Raw genomic sequence first — 26,386 nt, forward strand, 5'->3', positions numbered from 1 at the left:
GGACCAACTACAGTCTTGTGGTCACTTCTGTCTCCATTGGGAGAATCACTCTTATGGCTGGAAAGTTCTCCTTTAGATTAGACCAACCCTGTAGGTAACATTCATTCATTTAAAAATCAGTTTTTCAAAAGTATATAGAAATATGAAGGTATATCATGTAAATGTACAAATTCCAAGTGATGAATGTCATCATATTGTATACATAAAATGTGCCATTAAACTTAATGAGAAAAAGGCATATAGAAATAAAATCTGAAGCTCTGAGTTTTCTTCTTCAGTCACTTTCTTGGATTTTTCTCTTTAGGGTTAATAGAGAAATTTCTACCTTATTTTCCTTTATTTTTGACTCCCTTGATGTTCTTTTTTGTATTTGGTTTTATGATTTTTTAAATGGTCATTCCCACTTTCATTCTTCATCTTTGAAAGTTACAACCTTTAATCAGAAGGGATAAAGGTACCACTTAGGCTATAGCTTTTTCTTTTTAAAAAACGTTGAGATCTTCAAAGGCATGGGAAATATATTACCAGATCTTTTAATGGCTGCCCAGTTTTATGTGAATCAGAGGATGTAGGGGGTGGGCAGCAAGAGTGGTTGGGGTGGCTCTGTGTTCTACACAGCCTCCAGGAAGTGGGCTCACCTTCCCCTGGCCACATCAGGCCCACGTGTCTGCCTTTTGCATAGTAGAGTGGGAAGGCTTGCTGGTACCTTTCTCACCGAGGGTGGTAATGGGATGCCTCAAAACTGCTGGTGCCTAGCAGTCCTTCTTGCTGCTCTTTGAAACATAAGGTGTGGTCCCTTTTTGAGAATAAAGACTTATTGAAAGTTCATGGATTCTAGTGATGGCTATAGGGATAATCACAACAAAAATAACTGAATCTTCAATCCTTAGTATACCAGCAATAGTTCTAATTATTTACTGCTTGTGTCCAATGGACTCTTTTCATGTTTCTGTATGTTTTACTCAGTGTATGAATAATTTACAGTAGTAAAACCAGAGGTATCATGAAAAAATATTATTAGAAGCTTTAATAAAAATTTAAACATAGAAAACCCCAATTTTTTTATTCCTCATTTAGAAGTCTACACATCTAAAATGGGAAACTTCCTTTGAATGCCATTAACTGGTCACCTGCTGTGATACATGATTCTTAAATATATCCATCTTGTAAATACCGATTCTAGCATTTCAAGTACATCTCTGAAAGGTTTAGCTTATCATTACTTCTGATTTTATCTTCTTACAGTTATATTATCAAAATATAATATTTTTTAGAACTTCTGTTTTGCTATAGGTCTTGCTATATAGTTCAGGCTGGGCTTGATCTCACAATGTAGCTCAGGTTGACCTTGAACTCAGTGGTCCTCTTTGTTCAGCTCACGATGGACCCTTTCTTTCTACCAACTGTGGCATTGGGATGGGCACAGCCACCCTGGATATCCGCCACATGGTGGCATACTGCCGCCGGCCCCTGGTGCTGCTGCACGAGGAGGGGACTCAGCCCCTTCTCCAGCTCTTATCTGCTCAGCCATCCTGGCCAGAGAGTTGAGGTCAGCTCCTGGTTTCCTCTAAGATGCTGAAGATTGATGAGGATCCCTGGGTGCTACTGGGATGGGCTGGATGGAGAAGTTTGAGTTTTTCTCTCTGAAGAAAGCCTGGGGCACTTGTCCCTTTGCACCGCCAAATAGGGACCACTCTTCCTGTACTATCGTCCTCCTCATTTGTGTGACTGTTGTCCCACAAAAAAAGCCTCTGCTTTGGAGTCGGCGCACTGATGCAGCAACACTGCTGTGACTGTGTCTCAGGGTTTCTCTCTTTTTGTTTTTTTCTCTAAAACCTCTTTGGTCCAGGGTCACTACCTACATGTTAACCATATTTATTTATTTATTTATTTATTTATTTATTTATTTATTTATTTAATCCTTTTATTGGTACATTTTAGGTATACAATATAATGACATTCATCATTGGAAATTTGCACCTTTACATACTCTCTTGGTTCTTATTTTTTTCCCCCTTCCCCTGCCCTCCCTTTAACCCCTCCATCCCTCCCTATTTACAAAGACTTTGTTTCCATTTTTTCATTTTCTCATATTAATTACATTCCCTTCTTTCCTTTCCCCTACCCCTCCCACTCAGTGATCCTCTTGCCTCAGCCTCCCAAGAGCTGAAATTAAAGGTGTATGCCACCATTTCTGGCTATTTTTAGAAATGTTGATGGCTTCTGATTTGTTGATGAGGGGATACATGTTTTCCTTTTCATGTTTAGGTGTATAAACATCATTAGAATAATTAACTCAAGTGATTCTTTTTGGCTTCCACATTATCTATTTCCTTGCATTTATCTTTCTGTTCAACCTGCCTTGTCCTCTTATGACCCGTATCAAGCAAATTTTGTTGCCCATCGCTACACAGGACAAAAGAATACTGTCACATAACTTTTTAGCAAAACATGATGGTCCAGGTTCTAATAACAAAACATTGTATAGTGAAGTTCTTCCTGTCCAGTGACTGATCTGTTGATAACACTGTTTTTTCTCTTTCTTTCTTTCTTTCTTTCTTTCTTTCTTTCTTTCTTTCTTTCTTTCTTTCTTTCTTTCTTTCTCTTTCTTTCTTTCTTCTTTCTTTCTTTCTTTCTTTCTTTCTTTCTTTCTTTCTTTCTTTCTTTCTTCCTTCCTTCCTTCCTTCCTTCCTTCCTTCCTTCCTTCTTGGCCTTTGAAATAGAGCATCAACTCATTATGTCCAGAGTTTGTGAAAATTCATCTAGGACATCATCATCTGAACATCGTAATCTGAGATTTTGCCTACATGAAATCTTAAGGTTTTATTAAATCATTGTGAAACAACTTCCTCTGTAGGTTACCTTATTTTTGACTTTGTGGGTATGTGTTCACCAAAGGATGAAGAGACTACCAAGATGGTGCCTCTAGTCTTCACTGAAGGCTTCTGGAAGGATGCCAGGATATTTGGGGCAGAACAACAGGAAAACTAAAAGGTGATGTAATGCTGATAGTTTAGTTCATGACTACATTAACTTTTAAGGAAATTCCATTAATTTTCCATTTCATATTATTTTCATGTTTTTAAGCATACTTGGTAATAATTGGTGAGTAAAGATTAAATCAGGGCTAGGATTATGATTAGGCAAATGTTTCATAATATGGGAAAAATAAAACCACTAATATCCAAAATATACCTTAATTTGTAAAAATTGCAAGACAAAATCAGTTTTATTCTTTTATTATATTTTTAATTAAATTTTCTTATTAGTTTAAATTTTATTTAATTTTTTTTTTTTGCTACCGGGCATCGGACTCAGGTCCTTGCGCTTGCGCAGCAGGTGGTGAAACCACTGAGCTAAATCCCCGGCCCCAAATTTTATTTAGCTTTGAGTCAGGGACTTGTTGTGTTGCACAAGCTGGCCTCAAACCTGCCATCTTCTTGTCTCAGCCTCCCAAGTGGCTGGGATTACCGGCAGGCATCATGGCACCCAGATTCTTATTCTAGTTTCAAAAAGTAAAATTTTCTCTTTGCTCTTTGGAAAACTTCCAAGAAAGAGTACAAGGTGATAAAATATCAATTGCTACAAATAAAACTGCTCAACAATGAAATTCCAAAGCTAAAAAGGGGTCCCCTGTTTCCTGATGTTATAGCTTCAGTTATGTGCTAGGAACTATGCTAAGAAACTTATGAATGTGACCCAAATCAGCTAATGGAATAAAAGAATAACAGTCTCAAGCCAGATGTAATGATACACACTTGTAATCCCAGCACCCAGGGAGGCTGAGGCAGGAGGATTGCAAATTACCTGGGCAACTTACTGAGACTGTTTCAAAACAAAAATTTTTTAAAGGGGCTGAGGATATCCCTCAGTGCAAAGGCCTTGGGATCAATCCCCAGTAATTACAGTAAAACAAAAACAATAATTTCAAGTGGGAATGATGAAAAAGTTCTGGATATGGATACAGTGATGGTTAATGTTACAGAAACTGTACTCTTAAAAATGACCCAAACAGTCAATTTTGTCACAAGAAAAATAGTCATGAATGCTTATTTTGTGTCAAATACCTGATATCATTAGCTCAGTCAGCCATCAGCACAATAGTGTGAGTAGAAACTCCTCCAGTGGTTTGGGAAGACTGCAGAGATGCCCCAAAGCACACGTGGTCAATGGCAGAGAGGAGAATTAAAGTGGGAGACCCCAGAGCTGCACATCATCACTGCTGCTCCTGCTTCTGTGCTCCTGAGAGGTGGCAGGTCAGGAAACCGGCCCAGGTGCTCAGAGGCTTTGCTTTCCTTTGTGCCAGGCTCTTTGCTTCCTTTCTCTGAAATCTCATGTGGCTTGGGACATTTACCCACCTCTTTAATGTCTCTTCTTGTTTCATTGAAAACTCTAAAATCTCTTTCCATGTAACGCCACATGCATTTTTGGCCAAAGTAGCTGCAGACGTCCTCCAAAGGGAAGACAAACATGCTCACATCCCTAGGTCAGTGACCAGCAGTTCCCCCTGCAGCCCAGCCATCTGGTTTCTGCACTGGATGTGGTGTGGTCTCCTCCTTCAGCCTCTGCTGATAAGTGGCCATGACACCGTGCCACACACCTGCTGGGTGGCAGTCGCTTTCACTGATGTGTACCAGCTCTATCCATGCCAGGCCCGATTTGATTTCCTTGTAATGGAAAGACAATTCTGAGCATGTAAATTAGATAACTTTACAAATAAAATGCCCAGAGAAGCATTGTTATCCCATTCTAATAAAAATTATATTGAAGCAGATAAACAGTAGAAATAGCCAAAATGATCATTATTTGAGTGGAAAATAAAATACTATCATTTACTTTTCAAAAAAATTTTTTTTCCTTGTTAGGGATTGAACCCAGGGCCTTTCTACTGAATTATGTCCCCAGCTATATAATTTCTTTTTTAAATTTTGAGACAGGGTCTCACTAACTCACTAAGTTGCCCTGGCTGGGCTTGAACTTGCAGCCCCCTGGTTTCAGGTGCGGGGATTACAGGTGTATACCACCATGCCCAGCTGGTTAATTTGTTTTAGGATATGATTGGGGTGAAGAACAGTGGGGATGGGTCGTAGAGCTGTAGTTCCTGTCTGGGCCAGCTGAGGGCAGTTGTTTTGGTGAGAGTGATCCCTAGGTTGTACTCCACATGTCTTGTGAATTGTCATTTTGAGTACTTAGAAGAAAGAGTATCTTTAGCACTTAATGGCCCAGTTATGGTGAAGGATGATAGAAGGCACCCAGATTGCTTACTGAGACTACTCGAGGTCCATGCTGGAAATGCAGACTCTAGTGTCCCACCTCAATCCATTGAGTCAGAAATCCCTTGGATAAGGGTTTCTTTACTTTTTCTCAAGAAACCCTGAAAATCACCACTCTATTGGCTTCTTTTCCAGTGGAAGGATGAAGTGGAAGACAATAAAAAGGACTAGGCCAAGGTTAAATGTGAGGATTTATGGGACGGTCATAGTCTCATGTAGTCTCTGATGTAGGATCCAGGAAACAATAATGAAAGAAGAGCAAGGAGATGAAGAGTCTTAGGAGGCTCTTAATTTACTAGCTTATTTAGAAATAACAAAAAATAGAAGCAGAGTTGAGGCAGACAAGCCATCTGATGGCAGGAACTTGGGGGGCCTAGGGGAAAAAGGGCCTGGGTTGGAGCAGGTGTCCTTACCATATAGCAGGTCCAGAGTATACCACAGTGCAGGATCCATGGGAAGGGGCTAAAGAGGCCACTGGGATGTAAGTTCTGCACCATTACAGCAATACAAGTTCCTCCGCCTGTCCTTGGCTTCAAGGTAAAATGTGTGTCTATCATGTCTCTCCAGGTAGTTGCAGTCACAGGACATTGTGTTACACACCCCACACTCAAGTTTCAAACTTGGGGAGATGGGCAATGCAAGAGGCTTTCTCTGAGTGTTCAACAAACTGACTTGCTTCATGGGATTGATCAAGGTGAAACCTATTTAGCCAACATTCTAGCTCATGGTGTAAGAGTATTTCAAGTATGAGGGTCAGAGTGGGTAAAGCAAACTTCACAGGCTAAGAAAAGAAGCAGTAAGGGAGTGTGTGTGTGTGTGTGTGTGTGTGTGTGTGTGTGTGTGTGTGTCCTGTACACAGGACAGACTACTGCAAGTTTGGAAATTTGGGATTGATCCTGAGGGCAATAGGAAGCCATGGAAAGATTTTAAGCTACACAGACATATGATTAGTTCTGTGTTGAGTCTAAGAAATACTAACAGTTGAGAACTAATCAGTTAATTAACTAGAGAATCAGAAGAGGGGCAAGTTAGGTGCTTTCTCGTTTGTTATGGAGAAAATAAATGCATATGTTGAGGAATTTCATGGTGCTTAGCCCCCTAAGTCACATGACTCAGTTTGGCCACCATCATTTTCTCAATCCCTGCTGCTCACATTTTCTGATGTTTGTAAGGCAAACAGATTTTCTCTAACTCCAAGCAGGATTTGAGAAGAACTGCTCTTGGGGTGACTTCATCTTTTGGAATTTTCTCATGTATTCTTCAAAAAATTCAAAAGCAATTATTACAAAAAGGAAACCAGTGTTAATGGCTTAAAAGTGTCAATGAATTTTCCATTTTTTTGCAGAGAGAAACACAGGACAAATAATCCATACACTGGTGAAGTTATTTATAGTAGTCAGTGGGAATCAAGTACAAGTATGTAGAAGAGACTGAGATTTTTCTGAATGTAACTTTTTGTTTGGTTTTGAGTTTTAAACCATGCTCATGGTTTCCATTTCCAGAAAATAAAATTAAATAAAAAATAAAGACAAAAGATGAAAAAGAATTTAACTTTGTATCAAATGGATAAAAATCACACAGTAGAAAAATTATTCATGTCATTTTGAATAAATATTCTGGATATAAGCCTCCAAAACTTAAACTGTAAAGAAATCTTGAATCTATTTAGTAAGTTGTTGGTAGTATATATTTTAGAACAGAGCAAATGAGTTAAAATATGGAGGTTGTTGGAAATCTGGGTGCATCCTGTGGGAGAAGGGAAATACCCACGTGGATAGGGAAACAATGAGTCTTACCTGAGCTAGCTCTCACAATGAGGGTATGAAATGGCAGCTTTCTATTCCTAAACTTCTTCCTAATTTCATAGTTCACATTCTTTCATAAAGAAGAGTGTTCCCTTCTTTTCATTTTTATTTTGTAAATATCAGATTGTATCCCCTCATATATTATAACCATTTCTGTCATCTGGCATTTTGATGCTCAATTTCCCAGTAGGAGTCTCTTCAAGCTACATCCTGTGTCCTCTTTAATACATTTTTTAAAAAATGAGTTTATATTTATACCACTAAGTTTATATTTATACCACTAAGACCAATACAATACTACAAAACAAAACAAAAAGTAAATCAAAAGAAGGTCAAAGTAAAAAGACATGGCAACTGAATGCAACATGAGCTCTTTGATTAAATCCTATATATGTGTATTTGTCTGCACATGTACACGTATATTGGCTATGTGAGATTGGCTAGGGACAAGAATTGGGAACTTAATTAAAGAAGGGTGTATGTTGGAGAACAGTATTATACCAACATTACATTTCTTGAGTATGATCATTGTGTGGTGGAAATGAGAATCTTTTTGTTCTTTTGAGATACTTACCTTAGTATCTAAGAGTGGAGGGTCATGATATAGAGTTAAAGCACCTAAATCTCAAGTGATATTTAAAAAATGTATGTATATAAATAAATAGAACAAATTTGGGGCCATGTGACCAACTAATGGATGTAGTTGAGCAGTAAGTATATGGGTGGGGTGTTGTTGCAATGCTTCTCTAAGTTAGAAATTTTTCAAAATGAGAAGTTGAGGAGAGAGGAAACATATTGGGCTGAATGAGAAGGGCTGTGGAAGGCATGGCTGGAGCAGAGCCATAAGCTTTAAATATCTGAGGATGTCCTCAAAGTTCCCAGAAGCAAGTGCTGCATGGGAAGGTGGCTGAATCTTGGGGCTGTGGGACCCACCAGCTTCGGCTTTGTCATGACGCACCTGGTTGTTTCAAACCCATTTAGGACATTATTTCATTTCATGTTCGTTCTTCACACACACAAAATTAATGTAATGTGCCAATCCCATCCCAAGCCCAATCACACAGTGAGAGGCACATTTATCGAGTCATTTGGCAAGACAGTTTTAGTCTAAAGCTCTGCATAAGGGCTTGCTGTTCTTCCTCATGAATCTTGCCATGGAATCACAGTTAAATGACTATGAGAGAGTACATATAAGGTATCCAGGGGTCAGCGGTGTTGTTTTTATCTGATGCTCACCACAGAGCTTCACACAAAAGCAGGTTTGCCTCACTGTGTCCCCTGCTGCCCCTCTTCTCCCCCAACCCCAGATGCAGATTTGAATTCTTGGCATCTTGCTCTTGTTTGATGTGCTTTAGGAGGCTCCAACTCTTGTTTTGTCCCCTGGAGTAAAGCAGCAACTGCTTTAAACTGATAACAACATGATTTCACTGCCCTATAGACAGTCATTTAAACTGTGTGATATGTGGCCACTGCCTTGAAATTCAAGCAATGGAAATGACATCATTATCAGCCGACTCTTTATGATGAAAAATGACCCACATTAGGAAACAATCTGAACCCAAGGAAACTTTGGTGATCAATCATCACAATTATAATGTGCTGGTCTTTTATGTAAATCCAACCCACAGTGATGCCTAGTTTGGGTGGGGGAATTGGCAGAAAAGAAATCCAGTGGAAAAAGAACATTAGTACAATGTAATTAAGCAAAAGGGAAAGCTGCAGATAATATATGGTTCTCAGGAGACCACTGCCTGCCTCAGGACCCTGACAAATCTAAGCTGAAAGGATTGCATCATCATCATTAAAAGCATTTGTTAAATGCCCAGAGCTACACAGAAATGGACTGGGCTTCGTGCCGAATAAAGCTGGTTGCATCAGGCCAAGGCCCTCCCTCCGGGCAGTGGAGCCTTCGTGGGCTGCCTGGGTGATGGGCAGCAGCAGGGGGCATCTTTTCCCTGGGGAAGCCATCACCATTACCATCACCATCACCATCACCATCACTAGAGGATGACAGTACAGCTCCGGAGGGCCTGGCTTCCTGTTTCTATTCAGTCCTTTCTGGCCATCTGTCTCTTTCAAGCTTTTATAGCAGCTATGTGGTGGCCTCAGTAGGAGTGAGAAAGGAGTAGGATCATCATCATGCACCTGCAGCAAGGCCCATTGCTTCTGAGAGCAAAGGAGATGTAGGCTTAGGTGATGAATCTTGATATCTGCAGACACAGAGCTACAGCAGGCCAGTTCCCAGTCCCCACCTGGTCCTTAAAGCCTGTATTTTGTCAGTGTTCCTTTCCCCAAACTTAGGAGGAGGGAGTGTGTGTTTGAGAAAATGCAAGGGAGAGGAGGATGGACAAAGAAATAATTGGTGTGGCTGCATGGGTCCCAGAAAACTGCTGAGAATAGACTAATCAAGGCTTCTCCAGGCTGTCTCCATGCTAGGCCATAGGAAAAACATATGGAAGTGAAAGATCAGCTGGCTGATACCCAAGGCTGCAGGCCAAAGCCAGTAAAAGATGGTCCTGGACTAGTGCATGTGCTAAGCATGATCATCACACATGACCTCTACCTGGTAATTCTGGGTCCTCTTCAGCTCTCTCTTTCTTTTTTTCCCTAGAAGATGTGTCTTCTTGACTCTGCCTACCAAACTTCCTATACATACATATCTTATCATAAAATCAACCTGGGTAATGAAGCCCTGGCCTACTTCCTCCCCTTCTCAGTACTCTCCCTCATGATGTAAATAAACCTTTCCCACCTGCAGATCCATCATTCTGACAAGTCCCTTGAGTTTCAACCTTCTACTGAGCCCCCATTCTCCTGACAGGGCAGCACCTTAAGCCTGTATAGTTTGTTCTCTGGGCTCTTTTTCATACAGCAGCTGAAAACAGGTTTCAAAAAATACAGGCAGGAGCAACCCAGAGAACTAGGCAGAAAGGATGGAGCCTGAGGGTAGGGGGAAATCCTGTCCAGCACGACTCCATGTTGACTGGGACTTGGGCACTGTGCTGAGGCTCCAGACCAATCATGTCGGTCAGTCCCCACAACTGACAAGACAGTGTGGGAGCTTTTCTTATCCCCTTTTGCACAAGAGAAGCCTGAGGCTCAGAGAGGCTAAGTGACTTGCTTGGGCCCACACGGTTAATGGGCACAGCTGGGACTCAACCCTGATTAGTTTGACTTTCAACACCTGCCCTTCACCATTGCCCTTCTGCAGGGGGAGGAACTGTGGTGGAGAGAAATATGTCATACTTCCGGGGAAGATTTGATCACAGTCGCTTGGCCACTGCTTGGCACCAGGTACCTGCATTGTCTCTGGTTGTATTAGGATGTGTGGTAGTGGTAGCAGGAGGTCACACCCCTCTAGAGAGACCCATGAGTTGGTTAGCAGAGGTCTTGCTCTGATCTGGTTGATGTAGCTTCAGAGTAGGTATGGGATCTCACCCTCACAGAAGCCAAGAACCCTTCCCAGGTCACCTTTGGACTTGTGATGCTAGCAGCTTCCTAATCTGACCCACCATGGCATTTTAAAAACTTCCTGTAAATGCCTAGCTGATTTATTCACCGAGATTAATGGAACCACATTTGGGATCTCTGAACTTCACTGGGCACACTCCCATTGGCCTCAGCTGTGGTCCAGTGGCTGCTTCCAGAGTGCTCTGTCAGTTCAGTTAGCCCAGTGAGCCTGTGGGGTGGATGGCCAGTGGTGGGGGAAGGTTGTGCTTTCTGCACAGGAAGCACCCCCTTGTATTATGGGCTAAAAAAGAAGAAAGAAAACCATTTTGGAACATGTTCTAAAGAATAGTCTTTGGGTTGCCCATCGAAGCTGACATCTGATCAAGGAGTTGTCCCTGTGGTATTTCAGTCAAAGAGCTAGGCTGCGTGGGAAGCCTTGGGTGGTGGCTCTGAATCTTTCGGAATGTCCCCCTCTTTACCTCACAGCTTCAAGTCTGAACTGGGAAGGGCCGTGTGGGACATTTTGCAATAATCATTTTATAGCTATGGTTTAAATCATATGTTCTGTGATGAAGAATCCATACATGGTTACCAGGAGTTATTATTCATTGTCAGTCTTGGCTTTGCAGGTTGTGGGAAAAGGGGAGGAACAAACATCCCTGGATCTGCTTTACCTGACCTCAACAGCATTGCTCTTTTGATCATTTCAGGACTTCTTTCTCACTCAGCAAGGAGGGGCACAATGGGGATGCTCTGAAAATGTTTTGGAAGGAATAAAACTAATTCCTTGTGGTTGGGAGCATAGAGTTGTGTAGAAGAACCCATCTGCTTCCATTTGTACATTCATTCGTAATTTTGGCAAGAATACTATTTTATGCCTGGGTTCTATGTAACATATTAATCTTGCCATGGTATCCCTATTCAACTGGCTGACAAAGTAAATCACCTTTCATGTCCAGTTTGCTTCTAGAACTGGAAGAGTGAAGAATTCCCCCAAAGTTCCTGGATTCTGTTTCTTTCCATTAAGTTCTTTTGCATATGGTACATATTCATAACAAGATTGTAAAACTAGAGGTTTTCTTCACGCATTTAAATTTTATCTGCTATAGAGCTTATCTATCAGGCAGGTTCTTAATCAGAGATTGGATTGGTGAGTGCTGGGTGTTCAGTGCGGGACTGGTTGTGGAGACTCAGCCTCAGTGGGTGATAAAAGGCAAACAGTGTAATGCAATGAACTCTGGGGTCAGAAGATGTGGAGTCAAGAAATAACCAGGCATAGGGGCAGGGATGTAGCTCAGCAATGCTACACCTGCCTGGCAAGAGCAAGGTCCCAAGTTCACTTCTTGGTACCAGGAAAAAAAAAGTGACCAGGCATTAGCTGAGTGACCTTGGGCTTGACTTGAAACTTTCTGAGCTTCAGCTTCTTATCTGTGCTGTGGAGATAATAGTACCTACCTTGGGAGGCTTTGGAAGGACTCAAACAAGATACAGTGTGGGGTCTGTAGGTAGGGAGGTGTGGAGGGGTTGAAAGGAGGGCAGGGGAAGGGGAAAAATAAGAACCAAGATGGATTATGTAAAGGTGCAAATTTCCAGTGCTGAATGTCATTATATTGTATACCTTAAATGTGCCAATAAAATTAATTTTTAGAAAAGATTCAGTGTGGGGGAGTGCATGGGGAACTATAAAATCTTATACTCATGTAAGTTCATGGCTCCTGGACTTAAGTCAGATCAAATAGTTCTTGAAACAAGACAATCTAAATCTAGAGCTTTGTTAAACAGATATTCCTTATTGATTTTTCGCCTAACAGGGTTTAATCTGTACTCTGTTGTCTTGTGTCTAATTTTTCAAGATACGAGCTCATTGAAAAGACTTGTGCTTTAAGTCAAGGCAAGGTCCCTCACCTTGCTATGCTCAGAAACCAAGTACTCATCTTTGTACTTCAAGAAGCAGGTGTGTCCTGCTAAGGCGGTTCCTGCCCGATTGCCCTGTGGGCCCTCAGCTGCTACTATTTTCCACTCCTGCCAGGCCTCTGAGCCGCCTAAGGCTTTGTATCCAGGTCTGTAAAGGCTCAGAGTTGTTGCCACAGCTGTGCTGAGTCTGCAGGCCTTTCAGAAAGACAGTGCTTTGACATTTGGGGAATTATAATATCTACCACTTACTGTTTATTGTACGCAGGTGCTGATCTAAGGACTTTATGTGCGTCACCCATGAAATCTTCACCACAGGCCTGTGAACTAGGAACCATTATCATCCCAAGTTTACAGATATGGAAACTGAGCTCAGAGAGCTGTAGGTCAACTGCTCAAGGCGAGCAATTAACACAGTGCAGATCCCAAATCCCATGTGGATCTGTCTGACTCCAAAGGCTTCTCTTAGCCCAGAATGCTGCACCCACAGGGCTGGTGAGGCTAGGCTGATGGAGCACCCCAAACCTCAGATGAAATGGTGATATCAAACTCAGCCCTGGAGAGCATCTGTCGCCTGCCTCAGGAAAGTGAGGCAGGGGCCTGGGACCACATGTGCAGTCTGGCTTGTGGCACTCCTGTGCCAGACTTGTCCCTCACTGCCAGTGTCACCAGCCAATTCAGCAGGGCTCAATTGGGTGGCAGTACACAGTACAAGTTTGCCATGGGATGCCTTTGCTCCAAACTGTGTTTGTTAAAGTGCAGTTGTCCATTTAAAACATTTATTTTCCAAATGGCTACACTCACTTTTTTGTATGTGTGATTTAATGTGGGGGTGGGGTGAGCTACAGATCATCACAACTCTTCCTTTTGATCTCTGTGATTTTGGCTTCCTTCTGTTCATTCTTACAAATTGTTGCCTTAAAAATGGAAAGGGAGAAGAAAGAGAAAGGAAGGAAGGAAGGTTAGTTTATTCAAGCAAGACAAAGAAAGGAGGAGAGAAGAAATGAGAGAGGTTCAATGCAATCCAGTGTAGAATAAAGTAGCATGGACTGGGGACTTTAAAATCTCCTCCACCCACCCAGTACATCCCATAAATCTTTACATTACATTCCCTTAAATGTGTCAGAAATGCAACTGTGCTTGCAAATAATTTCTGCCATTGAAAGAATCTGCCCTGGCATATCCATTTGAGCTCAAAAAACCCCATGTAACCTAATAGTAAATCAGTGACTGGATAATCAGTGCCAAGCATAATCTCAAGCAACATTTAACTAGGTTCAATATTTATTTCCCTGCCTTGAGTCACTTTGAAATGATCTGGACTCAGTTCAGACAGGACAGCCCTAATTTTATGGTGCTCTTGGAATCCTTCCAGCAACACAAGGGCTCAGATGTCAGAGAGTTCCAGAAAAATGAGATCCCTCACAGATTTCACAACTTAAGGCATCCTCCTTCCAACATTTTGCAGCATGTGGGCCTTTTGACTGAAGACACAGCTTTTTGAGAGAGATGTGAGCTCCCTTACGCAGTACACTACACCCACACTCCAACACCTACCTCGTCCCCAGGGGCAGGGTGTGTACAGTTAACCTGCTTAACAGCTTGGAAGAGTAAAATCTCAGAACATTTGCAAGTAGGAAAAGAGAAAGACAATTTACCCTATCTCAAACCCATGATGTTTCCCAGATAATTGTGGAAGCCAGATTTGGGAAGCTTCAAACCACATTAAAACAGCAGATAACACTCTTCCAAGTTTGATGGATACAGGAACACATCAAATAAATAGCAGCCAATTCTCAAGCTTTTGTACCTCAAATGCTCAATCAATAGAAAACCAACCAATTTTACTGTACACTAGAGATAAATCTTCAGATGGCAGGATTGACTTATAGCTCCCTGTTAAAAGGGTATTGAGTTGACATTGAGTGACCTCACATTTGCCATAACATTTATTATAAAAGTCTGACTTGGTTAAGTGAAGTGATTGATAATCCTCCTTTTAAATTCAGCTTTTCATATATATTTTTTTCTAGTTGGGAAAAGACTCAAGGACTCACTTGCGAAATCAGAGATTTTCATTTTCACTATTGTTCCTTAATCTATAAATGATTAGGCTTCATTCAGCTCAACAGCAGGAATTATGAAGTCTGTGGAGCCTTAGTTCCTATCCCACGAGCATCATTTGTTAGATGTTGAGCAACCTTTTAGGTTTCTCTAAGGCAGTTTCCTTACCTATAGAATTGAGATGCTTGGGTGAGATAATGAATATAAAGCAATTAGTATTTACCCAGACACATAGTCAAGAAATTCTAGCCATATTATTACTTCAATAATAATAATAACTATCATATTATTTAAGTTATTTTGACTCCTGGCTTCATAATTCCATAGACTATGATGCCATTATCAAAGGTGATAACAATATCAACAACTATTACAGGTATATTTTGTCAATAACTATTACCAGTAAGTACCATGCACCATGTTTAATGCCTTAAATATACTCTCATTTAATTCTCATGTAACCCTCTGATGCCTGCTATTATTATTCTACTTGTCAGAGTGAGAAAACTGGGGCTCACAGAAATAAATGAAAGTGTTTGAGATCACACAGTTGGCAAAGATCACAACACACAGTATTACACTGGCCTCCTTCTGCCAAGTAATATAGATTATTGCTTTTTTGTCCTATTGTAGCCTTAGAGGAATGGAAAACTCTAATAATTTGGGGGGGCACTTTATCTGGACCTTGGGCTTTTCATCTGTCAAATGAAAAAGGTGGAATAGATTACAGCAAAATTATTTTAGGATTCTGGGGTTTTAATGGAGTCAGTTGTAGAAAGACAAGTTTGGAAGATATATAAGTAGGAATTTATAAATGTTTGAAATGGAGTTTGTGAATGTGTATGCCGTCATCTGCCTGGTCACTGCACTTTCTGTATTGGTCCAATTCTCTCTTTTCAAGCTGTCCTTTCTGCCTGCTAGGGAGGAACCTAACTGTTCATCCAGACATCCTTGTCTGCAGTACCTAGGGTTGGTTTTGCATAAGTTCAAACAATCTTTAATTTGGATCAGTCTGAACTTCCTACTCTCAACCCTGATTCTTTTGAGATGCTTAACAATAGCTCCTTCTTCCCAATTCTAAAGTAAATTCCCCCGCCATTCTGGGAATAATATTGTGATTAAAAAGTTATTTACATTTAGTCTTCGAACTTCAGGGTAGACAGAAAATAAAACCACTGATCACTGTTGCTGTAGGGTTAAGATGTTTAAAATATTTCACATCCTGACCACAAGGTAAGCAGTTTCCAGATATAGCCTGTTTTGAGAGTTGGCTTCCAGTGTGGAGGTGGTCAGTAAGGGTAGGTAGAGGTGGCTGATGTATGGAAGGGTCTAGAGAGGAAAGAAGGGAGTCAGAACTTTACCTTTTGGCTGGATCCACACCCAGGTGTTTCCAGATGACCCACTGCTGTGGCCCAGTGCGTGACCTAACCACAGTGCCCCGACTCCTGCTCTCGTCCCTAGCTCTTGAACCAAGCCATCTGCTGGGCCTGGCCTTCTGACTCATTGTTTATCTTGGGAGCAAGGATGGCAAGCAGAAATAATGTATACACTAGATTGGCTTTGCTAAGAGTAATCAGGACATTGCCACATTTTGACCTTCTACTTTTTGAAGGGTTTAGGCTAAAGAAAAAGAAATGAGAGCAAAAAAGTCATCCGCCTCTGGTTGTGAGGATTAGTACCTATATAATATGTTTGGACATTAACCTGTCAAGGGGATCATTTGATCCACCTCCATAATTTTAATACACCATAGATTATTGGGGGCAGAATTATAATTAAACAACGAATTGACTTTAAGGATACTAATCAGGCAGAATTAGAAAAAAATTTTAAATGTGTTTGCTATAATTTGCTTAGACACATAGACATAGGTCAGGGCTCAACAGGTACATGAAGGAGTGCAGGAAGTCACCTCATGCTTCCTTCCAATTTGAGGACTATTAACAGACTTTCAGCTGGATGAGGCATTTCAGGGATATGAGTGTGTGTGTAGGGGGAAGTTGGTGCTCTTTCACGATGCATTTCTACATCACTTATCAGAAACTAAGAAATGCTTGGCTGAAATCCATCAGCTTTGGCTCTGTTGGTTGTACTAACTATTAGAAGTTCATAGAAAGTTGCTCATCATTGCAACCCCCCCCCCGCCCCGCCTCCCGCCTTGGGAGTATGGTTAAACGAGATTTTCTGTCCTTTAAATATTATTTACCAAAATGTGACCTGGCTTTTTAGGGAAAAGGTACAAAGGCAATAAAAATGTCTGTTTTTCCTGACGTCTCCTAAACCTTGTAGCTCAAATCCTGTCAGAGATTTTACCAAAGCTGTTTTCAGGGGGTTTGAAATCTGCTCATAAAAATTAACGGCAGACTTTTCTGCAAGTTAAAAACAGAATTCATGTGGTTCTTTTAAAATCTCATAGGTCTTTAAAAGAAAGCCTAATAAAAATATAGCTTCCTAGATGGCTTTTCCTGAGGCTCGCTGGCCTGTTTGTTTAGGGACTCATTACAGCTCAGCAGCTCATCTTACCCTGCCCCCAGTCCTAGCAGCACAAATGATTTCCAGTTTTATTCAGAACTATCAATGAAAAATGCCAGCTGTTCCTTTTTTTTCCTATTGAAAATTGAATTAAGAGCTCAAGAAAGGTATAGGATAGTTTCACAGTGCAGAGATTGAATTCCTGTGGTCACTAGGGAGCTGACATTTCATTGTATGCTTAAGAACAACTCATGTGACCCTCTGGGCTATAGCATGGGACACCAGTCTCCTTGTTCCAGGATTTGGAGGCCAGACCTGCCACACAGCCATCCCTACTTCTTTAAACTCTCGTCAATGGAAGATGCTCTTCCTGGGCCACATATCATCTACCTGTCTAGGACTAACCTGGGTTGGTAGGAAGCTGAGATAATCCCACATGACTGTGCTGCTTCACTCACTCCCAAGAGGAGAGGCCACTACGGGTCCCTGCTGAGGACAGCCCCTTTTGATTTTTACATCCAACTTCTTCTTGTGATTTGGTCTTGTCTTAAGGGAGGTCACAATGCCCTATTTCTGTAGCTCACTAGTAACACACCAAAATTAGCTCTAAAGTGAGATGAACAGCTATATTACAGAGGACACAAAAATCCATTCGTTGCACTGTTCCTTCAAGCATACAGTGAACACATAGTACATACAAGGTTCAGCTCTAGGTGCTAAAGTTTTGCACCACACATGGCAGCCTCGTTTGTGCCAACCCAGAGTCCCAGGAGAAGAGGAACATAGAATCACAGGACAAGGTATGGGTCAGCCCTGAGGTAGGGGTTGTGGGGCAGAGGAGAGGCATCCCACACAGGTAAGGTGGAGGTGGTGGAAGGCTTCCTGAAGGGGATAGCTCATGGGCAAGGTGGAAGGACACATGCAGATAAGACCCCTGCTATAATAATTACAATGAGTAATTCACATTCAAGATAAAGATTTTGATGGCTAGTATTTAATCCCAAAGGTCATACCCTTTTAGGATGTAACTTGGGATCCTTCCTTTCTAGATGCTTCTTTGCAGAAAGTATCATTTTATTCCTTACCCCCCAATGTGGTCTTTGTCTCATTTATGGTCAAAACTCAAAAAGTTAGTCTACAGTGTTGCCAAGCTCAGATCCCTGTCCTCACATCTGAGTATTTCCATATTTAGGACTGACCTGGTCCCTGTGTTTGGCTGGGTCACTAATATCTAATAAGACAAAAGATTTTGTTGGAGAGGGCTTTCAGGAAATTGACTGCTTTATCATCTGTTCACAGCACACTGTGCCATAGCCACCATCTCTGGGGAATAAAAATTAACCAGGGTGTGGTATGAGAAGAGTTCATTTTCCCAAAGTCAAGGCAGAAACCCAAATGATGTTACCTTTTAAGCCAAGAAAAGCTTCTGTAGTCTGACATACTCACCATCTGTGACTCAGCTGAGAATGTAGCAACCAGCAGGTGTCCCAAGCTCATGTACTTTCCTCAAGGGGAAGCTCAGGTCTGCTCTAGTCCTCTAACTTTATTCCTGATTTTAACAGGCTTAGGAGTCTTGTTCCCTAGCTCCCAGAATGTTAGATACAATGAGCAGAGAGAGGGGTAGGATTAAGATTGGCTTCTAGAGGAGGCCAAGAAAGACAGCAGATGGTATGACAATAGTGAAAAAGGAAGAGAAGACCCAGAAATGAGATGTGGGAATTTAAAAAGCAAGAAATCTCTGGCAAAATGGACTGAAGTTGGAGAGTCTGTGAAAACCTTAGATTTGTTTTTTTCCCCTCTGCATTAAGTCTTGAATTCTGCTCCCTGGCATTTTGTCTAGGTAGGAAAAAAAGTGGTAAGCATCTTGCTCATTTTGAATTGTCACAAAAATTATGGTAATTTGTGACAAGAAGGGATTTTCTCAAGTCATTTGATAAATCATTACAAAAGTGTGTGGATCTTGTTGATGGGAACAGGGAGGGCCTTATTAAGGCTCCTTTGCTTAAAGGATAGTAACATGGACAAGCATCAAGATTGCATATCTGAAACCTGTTTCTGTACTGTTTCCAGGTAGTTTTTCTGTAACTCTGAAAATAATTTCACCCTCACATTCTTTCTTCTTTAAAATTGGGCGGGTAAACTTGACATAAAGTAGACTGATGTACTTCAGTGAAAGAGGTTTTAAAACAGAGATTTTTAGAAACAAATATATGACTTGGAAAAGGAAGCCCAGTCCACCAAAAGAATCTCAGACAATGTCTAGAAGGTAATTTGAGAATCAAGGCATTTTCAGCACTCATCATACAGTCAGGGAGACTGGGGCATGGCAAGGAAAAGTCACACAGCAGAAGTTGGGTACCAAGGGCAATGCAGGAATCTGTAATGAAGCCCATAGAATTCTGAGATGCTGTTTTTTTCCATTAGATTATGACACATTAAATTTAGATGCCATTTGAAGTAGTTGACCTAGCTTTTAATTTTTATTCATCTTCTAAATTTTGTTACATGTTGGCACTCTTCTCTTGATATTGCATTTGAAATTATTTTATAGCTAAAGCTTTGAAGGTTTGTAATGCAGTGGCCTCCTAATAGCAGGTCAATCAAGAAGACTTTGATTTGGCACAGGTTCGCAGTGATCTATCTAACTGAGCTGTGTAAAGCTTAGTGAGGGAGCCCAGCAAACCACTAAAAATTCACCCTGATTGTCTGACGTGATCTTAGATCCTCAGAGAACAATGATCGCTGCAGCCACACTGCCTTTGTGGCAGGGACACCACATCCCCTGGGGGTTTCTCTGATACTGTGTGTGCACCAGCTTTCACCTGGCCTTGCTCTTATGAAAAGGTTTAGGAAATCATATTGAACCTGAGCAAGATGATCCATTGGCTATTTGGGAGCATTTTAAACGTCCTACCATCACCTCCCACTCCACACACATGGTTCAGAGGGACTATTCTTTTTTTTTTTTCTTAAATTATTATATTGGTACATTTTAGGCATACAATACATTTGCATTTATCTTTGGGTGCTTGTACCTGTACATGATGTATCTTGGTTCTCATTTTTTCCCCATTACCTCTGCGCCCTTCACCCCTCCACCCTTCTCTATTTACATACTTTGTTTCCATTTTTTTTTCTTTTCTCATAATTTTTGCTTTCCATTCTTTCCTTTCCCCATCTCCTCCCACCACCCCTACCCCTTTGGACATTTTCCTATTTCAATGTATCAATTATTAGTTATTAATCCTTTTAATCCTTATTTACACTCTCAGTTTCTCACACTAGAGAAACTATTTGGTATTTACACATGGTGTCTTATTTATTTCACTTAAGAGTATGGCCTCAATATGCATTCATTTAGCTATAAATGACTCAAGTTTCTCATTCTTTATGGCTGAGTAGTACTCCTTTTTATAAAAAAAAAAACACATCTTCTTGATCCAGTTTCCAGTTGATGGGCCCTTGGACTATTTCCAAGCTTTAGCTATTACAAACTGTGGTGCAATAAACATGGGTACACATATATCTCTGTGGTATGATTCTTTTAATTCTTTTGGGAAAATACCCAGCAGGGAAATAGCTGGGTCAAATGGGACCTCCAGCCCTAGTTCTTTGAGGTATCTCCACACTGATTTCCATAGTGGTTGCCCCAGTCTGCACTCCCACCCACAATGGAGAAGGGTTCCTTTCTCCCCACACCCCCACCAGCATTTGTTATTGGTTGATTTCTTGATAGCAGCCATTCTTTCTGGGGTGAGATGGAATCTCAATGTTGTTTTCAGCTGCATCTCTCGAATGACCAGTGATGTTGAACATTTTTTCATATGTTTATTTGCTGCTTTTACTTCTTTGTCTGAGAAATGTCTGTTCATTTCAGATGCCCATTTTTGAATTGGGTCTTTGAATTTGGGGGGTCTGATTTTTTTCAGTTCTTTATATATTCTAGATAGTAGTCCTTTTTCTGAGGTACAACTACTAAAATTTTTTTCCCACATTGTAGGTTGTCTCTTGACTCTGTTGGTGGTTTCTCTTGCAATGCAGAAGCTTTTTTAATAAGATGAAATCCCAGTTGTTGATTTTTTCTGCTAGTTCCTGTGCTACTGAGGTTTTGTTCATTAAGTCTTTTCTTATGCCAATATCTTCAAGAGTTCTACCTAACTGATCTTCCAGAAAGTTTAGTGTTTCTGTCTTAATATTTAGATCTTTAATCCACTTAGATCTCAGTTTAGTGCATGGTGATAGATATGGGTCTAGTTTTAATCTCTGACAGATTGAAATCCAGTTTTTCCAACACCATTTATTAAATAGGCTATCTTTCCTCCAATGAGGGTGGTTGGCTCCTTTGTCAAAGATGAGGTGGCTGAGTATGTCTGAAGTGTTTTTGCATTTCTAATCTATTCTACTGATCCTCGGGTCTGTTTCTTTGCCAGTACCATGCTGTTTTTATCACATTAACTTTGTAGTATAGCTTCAAGTTGGGTATTGTGATACCCCCAACCATGTTTCTGTTGTCCAGAATTGCTTTTGCTATTCTAGGTCTCTTCTGGTTCCAAATGAATTTTTGGATTGTTTTCTCCAGCTCTGTGAAGTATATTGTTGGAATTTCAATCAGCATTGCATTAAATCTATATAGCAGTTTTGGAAGTATGGCCATTTTCACTATATTGATTCTTCCAACCCAAGAACAAGGGATGTCTTTCTATTTTCTTATATCCTCCTCAATCTCTTTTTTCAGGATGCTGTAGTTTTCAGCATAGAGGTCTTTTGCTTCGTTTGTTAGATTGATTCCTATATATTTCATTTTTTTGGATGCTATTCTGAAAGGAATTGTTTCCCTAATTTCTCTCTCAATGGGTCTGCTATTTGTGTATAAGAAGGCTATTGGTTTTTGAGTGTTGACTTTATATCTGGCTACTCCACTGAATCTGTCAATGAAGTCCAGAAGTCTTTTGGTAGAGTTTTTTGGGTCTTCTATGTAAAGTATTATATCATCAGCAAATAATGACAGTTTTACTTCTTCCTTTCCTATCTTTATTCCTTTTATTTCTTTCTCTTTTCTAATTGCTATGGCTAATGTTTCCAGAATGATATTGAACAAGAGTGGTGATAGTGGGCATCCTTGTCTTGTTCCTGATTTTAGCATGAAAGTCTTCAGTTTTTGACCATTTAGTATGATGTTGGCTGTTGATTTTTCATAGATAGCCTTAATCAGGTTGAGATAAAGTCCTTCTATTCCAATTTTCTGTAGGATTTTTATCATGAATGGGTGTTGGATTTTGTCAAATGCCTTTTCTGCATCTATTGAGATGATCATATGGTTTTTGTCCTTGACTCTGTTAATATAGTGTATTACATTTATTGATTTATGTATGTTGAACCAACCTTGCATCCGTGGGATAAATCTGATTTGGTCAGAGTGTACGATCTTCTTGATGACCCTCTGTATTCTGTTTGCTAGTATCTTGTGGAGGATTTTTGCATTTATGTTCATTAGGGAGATTGTCCTGTAGTTCTCTTTTTGGATTGGGTCTTTCCCTGGTTTTGGAATCAAAGTAACACTTGCTTCCAGGAATGAATTTGGAAGCTTTGCTTCCCTTTCAATTTCCTTGATGAGTTTAAAGAGTAATGGCATTAGTTCTTCTTTAAATGTCTTGTAGAATTCAGCCGTGAACCCATCAAGACCTGGGCTTTTCTTTGTTGGTAAATTTTTTATTACATTTTTAATTTCACTCATTGTAATTGGGGTGTTTAGAATTTCTATATCTTCTTCATTTAACTTTGGCAATTCATATGTATCTAGGAATCTGTCCATTTCTTCTGTGTTTTCCATTTTATTAGAGTACAGTTTCTCAAAGTAGGTATTGATGATCCTCTGGATTTCTGCTGGTTATGTTGTGACTTCCCCTTTTTCATTCTTAATTGCATGGATTTGAGTCTTTTCTTTCCTATTTGATAAGGTTGGCTAATGGTTTCCGATTTTATTTATTCTTTCAAAAAACCAACTCTTTCATTAATTTTTTGTATCATTCTCTTAGTCTCCATTGCATTGATTTCTGCTCTGATCTTTATAATTTCCTCTCTTGTGCGGGCTTTGAGTTTGTTATTCTCTTCTTTTTCTAGGAGTTTGAGGTTCTGCATTAGATTATTTATCTGAGTTCTCTCTGTTTTCCTAATATGTGTATTCACTGCTATGAATTTCCCATGTAGAACTGCTTTCATTGTGTCCCATAGATTCCTAAATGTTGTACTGGCATCATCATTTACTTGTAGAAACTGTCTAATTTCTTCTTTAATTTCCTCTATGACCCATTGGTTGTTCAGGAGGGTGTTGTTCCAATTCCAGGTGTTTGTGGGTGTTTTACAGTTTTTCATGTTATTGATCTCCAATTTCATCGCACTGTGGTGTGATAATATACAGGGGGTAATTTCAATTCTTTTACATTGACTTAGACATGTCCTGTGAGCTAGCATGTGATCTATTTTGGAGAATGACCCATGTGCAGCTGAAAAGAATGTGTATTCTGATTTTGTGGGGTGGAACACTCTGTAAATATCTATTAAGTCCATTTGTTCAATAGCTTGGTTCAGTTCTAGAATTTCGTTATTAATTTTTTGCCTAGATGATCTGCCTATTTTTGATAGTGGGGTACTAAGGTCCCCCACTACAACTGTATTAGTGCTTATTTGGTTTTTCATGTCCATTAATATTTGATTTGTATAGTTGGGGGCATTTGTATTTGGTGCATAAGTATTTGGGATTGTCATCTCTTCCTCTTGGATTGTTCCCTTCACAAGGATGTAATGACCATCTTTATCTCTCTTAATTAGTTTTGGTTTGAAATCTACTTTGTCTGCAAATAAGACTGCTACCCCTGCTTTTTTCTGGGTTCCTATAGTGTGGTGAGCCGTTTTCCATCCTTTTACTTTCAGTCTATGAACTTCTTTTTGAGTTAGGTGTGTTTCTTGTATATAGCATATTGCTGTATTTTGCTTCTTAATCCATCTGTCAGTCTACTTCTTTTGATTGTTGAATTGAGGCCATTAACATTGATAGGTATAATTGAGAGATATTGACTCATCCTTGTCATGATGTTTTACTGTTTTTGGCTCTTATTTCTTTTTCCTCCTTTCCATTTAGTTTCTTACCTTATCTGGTGGCTTCCCTCTGTTGAGCCTCATGGAGTTGTGACCTTCACTGCCTTTTTCTAGGGTATTGCTTAGAATTGTTTGGAGTGCTGCTTTGGTGTTCATGAAATTTCTCAGGTGTTTTCTGTCATGGAAGTATCTAATTTCCCCATCAATTTTGAGAGATAATTTTGCTGGATACAACAGTCTAGGTTTGAAGTTATTTTCTTTTAGGGCTTAAAATACTTTACTCCAGGCTCTCCTTAATTTGAGGGTTTGTGTTGAGAAGTCTACCATGATTCTGATGGGTATTCCTTTATAGGTGATTTGTTTCTTTTCTCTAACTGCCTGTAGGATTTTGTTCTTCTGTTGGGTTTCTGGGATCTTGACTATTATATGTCTAGGTGTAGATTTTTTTTGATCATGGCTGGGTGGAGTTCTATATGCCTCACTTATCTGCATGTCCAGGTCTCCTACTCTGTCTGGGAAGTTTTCTACTATTACTTCTGTGAACAGTTTTTTTATGTCAATTGTACTTTCTCCTATTTTTTCGTGTACTCCTATCAGTCTTATGTTATTCTTCTTTGCATCATCTAGCAGGTGTTGAATTGATTTCTCATGGTCCCTTACTATTTTTAAGAAATCTCTGTTTTCATGGTCCCTCACCACAATCCTGTCTTCTATATCTGATATTCTATCTTCAGATTCTCTTAATCTGCTCTGCATGCTTTCAATGGAGTTTTTAATCTCCTGAATATCTGTTTGAATCTGTTTCATGGATTCCATTTCTTTCTTATGTTGGGCGATCATAGTTTCCATTTCTTTCTTATGCTGGGCATTCCTGGCTTCCAGCATATTTCTGAGCTCATCTGTTTTTTCATTGGTTTCTATTCTAGAGCCTCTAATCATGTCTTTCACTCTGCTCACCATCTCTGTAGTTATCTGGGAAATTATTTCTGCTTTGAATTTTTCTAGAGCCTCATTCACCTGTTTTGTTACTTCCTGTGCTATCAGTTCAGGGTGTCCAGGTGGTTGATTATCAGACTTTTGCACCTCATTTCCCCCAGGATTTGCCTTTTGTTGGGTGGAAGTCTGGGTTTGTGACTTGCTTAAATGCCTTCTCATTTTTGTTTTTGGTACTGTCCCTGGTTTAGTTCCTGGGTTGATATTGTGAAGTTGTTTATTGTGAATATCTTTGTTGGTCTATTTAAAACCCTTATGGAATGATTGCTTCTCAGAGGTGTCTACCAGATGTAGCTGGTCTTTAGGTTTTGAGTCTCTGATGACTCTGAGGCTATCTCATTTTCATTATACCAGAAAGGAAAACTGTTTAGATCAATCACAACATCTTAGCCCAAGTCATACAATCAGCAACACCGTAGCATCAAATACCTCTTAAAGAATGAAAATTTGTGGTAGTTATTAATCTATCTCCTTTAAAAAATAAAGAGCCTCCTTCAAAGGTGTCTCTGCTGTCACAATAGACAATGTGGGCCAGTGTGCAGTTATAGGTCAATGAGTCTCAGTAAGCTAGTCCCAGACCCGTGAGATTCAGGCAGATTTCTGGTTGCAAGTTCCAAGTTGAGCTCCCTATCCTCCTGCAGGGTTGCACTCTGCAAGTTTCTACTGCATATTTCAGCTGCTTTTCCCCTGAAGAAAGTCCAGTTTCTGATGGGAGCTGATAATCCCTCAGAGGGATTGTTCTTGTCCCTTGAGAGCTTTGAAGAAAGGTGCACATGTAGCCATTCTATAGCCATTCACAAATGCTTAGCACCTACAAAGTCCCTTGCCAATGCTCGACAAAATGAGCAATACACACACACACACACACACACACACACACACAGAGAGAGAGAGAGAGAGAGAGAGAGAGAGAGAGAGAGAGAGAGAGAGAGAGAGAGAGAGAATAAGTAATATGCATTCACCAGCAGAGTGAATGGGCAATTCCATTGTGCAATGAAGCCTAAACACATAGAGTAAAATATGATACTAGGCCAAGATATTGTGGTAAGGCCCAAAGAATGGCTATGGGTAAGATCATGGGCTTTACTGATGACAGATCTGGGGTTTGAGTTCCATTCCTGCCCCTTACTAGCTATGCAATCACAGAATCCTCAAATGTAAAATAGGTTGGGATACAGTGAAGATTAAATAAGATACTATGTAAGCTGCTTCACCTAGGACTTACTATATAGTCAGTACCTAGTAAATGAATAAAATATTGTTATTCTCTCAGATTGTAAGTGATACAAATTTTCAGGAGAGTGTTGGTCAGGCTGGAATGAG

General features: G+C 40.2%; 1 protein-coding gene across 14 annotated transcripts in view; it reads left to right on the plus strand.

The window, feature by feature from the left end:
• LOC110345474 (uncharacterized) overlaps positions 1–26,386 on the plus strand; it is a 793,246-nt gene that overhangs the window by 590,353 nt on the left and 176,507 nt on the right. The window contains exons 3-5 of one of the 14 annotated variants that reach the window (XR_002388845.2): positions 2,899–2,994; positions 5,841–5,967; positions 6,619–12,031. The exons of the other annotated variants lie outside the window; for them this stretch is intronic. The gene's annotated coding sequence lies outside the window, so the exon portion shown is untranslated. Of the gene's footprint in view, positions 1–2,898; positions 2,995–5,840; positions 5,968–6,618; positions 12,032–26,386 lie in introns of those variants that run through there. 14 annotated transcript variants of the gene reach the window in all.

The sequence above is a fragment of the Heterocephalus glaber genome, unplaced genomic scaffold (genome assembly GCF_053883595.1).
Source record: "Heterocephalus glaber isolate CG9 unplaced genomic scaffold, H.glaber_assembly_v1.0 deba00001543, whole genome shotgun sequence".
In the NCBI taxonomy this organism is placed as follows: Eukaryota; Metazoa; Chordata; class Mammalia; order Rodentia; family Bathyergidae; genus Heterocephalus; species Heterocephalus glaber.